Source organism: Salvelinus namaycush, unplaced genomic scaffold (assembly GCF_016432855.1).
Source record: "Salvelinus namaycush isolate Seneca unplaced genomic scaffold, SaNama_1.0 Scaffold419, whole genome shotgun sequence".
NCBI lineage: Eukaryota > Metazoa > Chordata > Actinopteri > Salmoniformes > Salmonidae > Salvelinus > Salvelinus namaycush.
The window spans coordinates 97,446-103,714 of record NW_024061108.1 but is presented as its reverse complement, the minus strand read 5'-3'; positions in this window follow the sequence as shown (position 1 = coordinate 103,714).

The following is a 6,269-nucleotide window of genomic DNA, read 5'->3' as shown; positions in this document are numbered from 1 at the left end:
CTGACCTGACCTGCTTTAGTAGACTACTGACCTGACCTGCTTCAGTAGACTACTGACCTGACCTGCTTTAGTAGACTACTGACCTGACCTGCTTTAGTAGACTACTGACCTGACCTGCTTTAGTAGACTACTGACCTGACCTGCTTTAGTAGACTACTGACCTGACCTGCTTTAGTAGACTACTGACCTGACCTGCTTTAGTAGACTACTGACCTGCTTTAGTAGACTACTGACCTGCTTTAGTAGACTACTGACCTGACCTGCTTTAGTAGACTACTGACCTGACCTGCTTTAGTAGACTACTGACCTGACCTGCTTTAGTAGACTACTGACCTGACCTGCTTTAGTAGACTACTGACCTGCTTTAGTAGACTACTGACCTGCTTTAGTAGACTACTGACCTGACCTGCTTTAGTAGACTACTAACCTTACCTGCTTTAGTAGACTACTGACCTGACCTGCTTTAGTAGACTACTGACCTGACCTGCTTTAGTAGACTACTGACCTGACCTGCTGTAGTAGACAACTGACCTGACCTGCTGTAGTAGACTACTGACCTGACCTGCTTTAGTAGACTACTGACCTGACCTGCTGTAGTAGACTACTGACCTGACCTGCTTTAGTAGACTACTGACCTGCTGTAGTAGACTACTGACCTGACCTGCTTTAGTAGACTACTGACCTGCTTTAGTAGACTACTGACCTGCTGTAGTAGACTACTGACCTGACCTGCTTTAGTAGACTACTGACCTGCTTTAGTAGACTACTGACCTGACCTGCTTTAGTAGACTACTGACCTGCTTTAGTAGACTACTGACCTGCTTTAGTAGACTACTGACCTGCTTTAGTAGACTACTGACCTGCTTTAGTAGACTACTGACCTGACCTGCTTTAGTAGACTACTGACCTGACCTGCTTTAGTAGACTACTGACCTGCTTTAGTAGACTACTGACCTGGCCTGCTTTAGTAGACTACTGACCTGCTTTAGTAGACTACTGACCTGCTTCAGTAGATTCACTCTGTATATTGCTTCTACACCTGCATTGCTTGCTGTTTGGGGTTTTAGGCTGGGTTTCTGTACAGCACTTCGAGATATTAGCTGATGTACGAAGGGCTATATAAAATAAACTTGATTTGATTTGATGATTTGATATATTATTTGTAAGTCTTTTTCTCTTGTTAAAGGGTCAATCTGTGATTGTTGTATCCATTTGGACTTTTAAATGAATGATTTGTACCCATTGATTCTTAAAGATATAACCCAGTAGCTGATTTGGTTTTGAGTGTTGAGATTAGATTTGACCTGATCTGAAATTCAAGCTGTGATCGACATCATACGTGATAATTCAATAACATATATCATGTTAATCTCAGGATCAACTTCCTACAAAATGTATTTTGAAACAAATATCTGAAATATTTACTGCTTAACCTAGACTCACTTTGCATATGATTACAATGTTATTATAACATTTATATTTCATCCTTCTTATTAAAAATAAGTAAATAACATTTGAATGTGTTGTGAAAAGAGAATATACCTTCTGCTACCCTGGTAATGAGGATCAGCTCTGTCAGCAGCAGGTAGTGGACATTAACCTGCTACCCTGGTAGTGAGGATCAGCTCTGTCAGCAGCAGGTAGTGGACATTAACCTGCTACCCTGGTAGTGAGGATCAGCTCTGTCAGCAGCAGGTAGTGGACATTAACCTGCTACCCTGGTAGTGAGGATCAGCTCTGTCAGCAGCAGGTAGTGGACATTAACCTTCTACCCTGGTAGTGAGGATCAGCTCTGTCAGCAGCAGGTAGTGGACATTAACCTGCTACCCTGGTAGTGAGGATCAGCTCTGTCTTTATGTCTTCCACTGAAGTGCAGAAACATCTATTTAATTTAGTTGTTGGTGGACAGCAGCTCAACAATTGGGGCTCTTTCTTGTCTTTGGACTTGGAACAAAAGGGGAATATTAAAATGTGTTTTTCCTGGTTCAAGTGAGGTTGAACAGGGATTGAAAATGTGATCATCGTTAGACAATATGAGTCTTGTTCAGTACACAAAGCAGGTCCCTAATCAATTGAACGTAATGATCAGATTTCAAGAATGTTTAGGTTAAAAACCAGCAATGACAAAGCAAGTTAGAATTTTGGCTTCCCATCCGTCTTTATATTTCACTCAATCTTTTCTCTTTCTCGGTTTCACTCAGTCAAATTGGGCTGTTTTTACACAGGCACCCCAATTCTGATATCTTTTGACCAATCACATCAGGTCTTTTCACATCTGCTCTTTTTGAGAGCTGATCTGATTGTTCAAAATACCAAATAGTGTTTTTAAAATATCAGAATTGGTCTGTCTGTGTAAACGCAGCTCTAGTGTCCTTCACACAGCTCACCAGGGGTACGTTCAGTTCGCTGGAACGTTTGCTACGTTGCGGAATGAGTTTTCTCAATGTTTTTGTACTTTCTTGAACAGACTTTGAGATAAATTTGCTCCGTTCGGTGGGTCTGCCTGGTGTGGCTTGAAGCATTGAGGGACGTATTTAAAGGGAGACTGCCTGGTGTGGCTTGAAGCATTGAGGGACGTATTTAAAGGGAGACTGCCTGGTGTGGCTTGAAGCATTGAGGGACGTATTTAAAGGGAGACTGCCTGGTGTGGCTTGAAGCATTGAGGGACGTATTTAAAGGGAGACTGCCTGGTGTGGCTTGAAGCATTGAGGGACGTATTTAAAGGGAGACTGCCTGGTGTGGCTTGAAGCATTGAGGGACGTATTTAAAGGGAGACTGCCTGGTGTGGCTTGAAGCATTGAATAACGTATTTAAAGGGAGTCTGCCTGGTGTGGCTTGAAGCATTGAGGGACGTATTTAAAGGGAGACTGCCTGGTGTGGCTTGAAGCATTGAGGGACGTATTTAAAAGGAGACTGCCTGGTGTGGCTTGAAGCATTGAATAACGTATTTAAAGGGAGTCTGCCTGGTGTGGCTTGAAGCATTGAATAACGTATTTAAAGGGAGTCTGCCTGGTGTGGCTTGATGCATTGAATAACGTATTTAAAGGGAGTCTGCCTGGTGTGGCTTGAAGCATTGAGGGACGTATTTAAAGGGAGACTGCCTGGTGTGGCTTGAAGCATTGAGGGACGTATTTAAAGGGAGACTGCCTGGTGTGGCTTGAAGCATTGAGGGACGTATTTAAAGGGAGACTGCCTGGTGTGGCTTGAAGCATTGAGGGACGTATTTAAAGGGAGACTGCCTGGTGTGGCTTGAAGCATTGAGGGACGTATTTAAAGGGAGACTGCCTGGTGTGGCTTGAAGCATTGAGGGACGTATTTAAAGGGAGACTGCCTGGTGTGGCTTGAAGCATTGAATAACGTATTTAAAGGGAGTCTGCCTGGTGTGGCTTGAAGCATTGAGGGACGTATTTAAAGGGAGACTGCCTGGTGTGGCTTGAAGCATTGAGGGACGTATTTAAAAGGAGACTGCCTGGTGTGGCTTGAAGCATTGAATAACGTATTTAAAGGGAGTCTGCCTGGTGTGGCTTGAAGCATTGAATAACGTATTTAAAGGGAGTCTGCCTGGTGTGGCTTGATGCATTGAATAACGTATTTAAAGGGAGTCTGCCTGGTGTGGCTTGAAGCATTGAGGGACGTATTTAAAGGGAGACTGCCTGGTGTGGCTTGAAGCATTGAGGGACGTATTTAAAGGGAGACTGCCTGGTGTGGCTTGAAGCATTGAGGGACGTATTTAAAGGGAGACTGCCTGGTGTGGCTTGAAGCATTGAATAACGTATTTAAAGGGAGTCTGCCTGGTGTGGCTTGAAGCATTGAGGGACGTATTTAAAGGGAGACTGCCTGGTGTGGCTTGAAGCATTGAGGGACGTATTTAAAAGGAGACTGCCTGGTGTGGCTTGAAGCATTGAATAACGTATTTAAAGGGAGTCTGCCTGGTGTGGCTTGAAGCATTGAATAACGTATTTAAAGGGAGTCTGCCTGGTGTGGCTTGAAGCATTGAGGGACGTATTTAAAGGGAGTCTGCCTGGTGTGGCTGGAAGCATTGAGGGACGTATTTAAAGGGAAACGGTGCATTTTGACCCCACGACCCAACCGCTCCCCGTTTCTTCAGCTGGTTATTCAGTACAGCACCATTTCTATTCAACTGAACGCTCCATTACGTTTTAATGTACTGAACATACTATTTAGTTTAATGTACTGAACATACTATTTAGTTTTAATGTACTGAACATACTATTTAGTTTAATGTACTGAACATACTATTTAGTTTTAATGTACTGAACATACTATTTAGTTTTAATGTACTGAACATACTATTTAGTTTAATGTACTGAACATACTATTTAGTTTAATGTACTGAACGCAGCCCTGCATTGTCTGGAATAATAACCATTCTTAGTATCTGTGTCCCAAATGGCACCCTATTCCTTATGTAGTGCAGGTCCTGGTCTAAAGTAGTGCACTACATAGGGAATAATGGTCAAATATGCCCTGGTCTAAAGTAGTGCACTACATGGGGAATAGGGTTCAAATAGGTCCTGGTCTAAAGTAGTGCACTACATAGGGAATAATGGTCAAATAGGCCCTGGTCTAAAGTAGTGCACTACATAGGGAATAATGGTCAAATAGGTCCTGGTCTAAAGTAGTGCACTACATAGGAAATAATGGTCAAATAGGCCCTGGTCTAAAGTAGTGCACTACATAGGGAATAATGGTCAAATAGGCCCTGGTCTAAAGTAGGGAATAGGGTTCCATATGGGATGAAGCAATACATCACTGACCTGGGAGAAAACATGCCATGTTACCAATCTGTCACCAATCACTTTGCTGATCCATCAGAAACCAATAAATATCTCCAGGTCTGTTGAACAAAGTGATTTTCATTGTAACTGGAGTCATACTGACACACACACACACACACACACACACACACTGTCTGCAGTGATTGGCATTATAATGTAATTTATTTATGTATTTATTTTCTGTTGTACAGAGTTGTCTACTGTTGTCTGTCGCCCCCCAGTGGTTCTTTGTTGTAAGAAGTAACTTATTTCCGTCCCAAATGGGACCCTATTGTAGTGCACTATAAAGGGAATAGGGGACCATTAGGGACATATCTAACTGTAATATGTTGTTGCACTACTTCCTAATGATTAGCTCTGGTCCAGGGTGTGACGTGCATCTTGATGGTGCTGAACCGTCTTGATGGATATAACACCCTGGACCAGAGCTACCTAACAATACACAGCTGGATAATAAGTCCTGTTATCTGATATTCTGAATAATGTTGTATTTTATACGTTGTTAAACTGATAAAAAAGGAGAAACCCGCACACTGCTCTTGCTATTATCACTGCTCTTTATTCAGCTTTCCGTATCGGCCTCAAGGCCTTCGTCAGAGCTTTGTGAGTGTTAGTCGTTTGCACCCTTATGTAGACATTGCATCGAATGGGGTTGGAGTCGAGGGGATATAAACATGTGTTACCAAATATAACAATGTGCATTTCATAAGTTTTCTAATAAAGTGTGTACATAAAACGTATTAAACACGTTCTGCCCCGGACCTGGACGTTCAGCCCCCCCCCCCCCCCCCCAATGTGTTTGGGTACATGTTTTTCTCAGCTTAACGTCGGAGGAACAGAACATAATAGCAGCCCAATTAATAGTCCTCTGCTACAAATTAAACACAATTTTGAACACATCTGGTTATTAGGGTATATAATCAGTTCAATGTCAGTAAAATAGCCTTGTATTTTCAATCTGATTACATTGATAAAATCACCAGTGGCCTGGTTGTTCTGCCACCCTAGGCGAGAAACTATAATTACATCTTAGACATCCTTATGGATCTAATCTTGGCACTTTCAAAAGTGACCTTTCCACCCAGACAGAGGCTCCACTGACGCAGAAAACTGTAAGCTTCAACCGCTGGCTTCTCGTCCCTTGTAAAACCCAACAACAGAAGTGCTTCACTAAAAGCTGCCTGGGTTTAAACAAATATATTCTCTTTTCAGAAAGAGAAAAGATCAATTAATAGGGACAGAATAGTAGAGTCAGTTTTTTTGTATCTCTTCGAATATTATAAGCTGCAGCTCAGCTTCAGATTGTCATAGAGAGGAATCAATATATCTCCATGTGCATCGGAGTCCCGTCTTTCTCGGCATTTCAGAGCTTGTTTCTACCATAAGACGTCACAGAGTTAAGCATTGTTCTAGAACGCTTGATATCATCTGGATACGTTTTATGTATTTATTTACAAATATTAAGAAAAC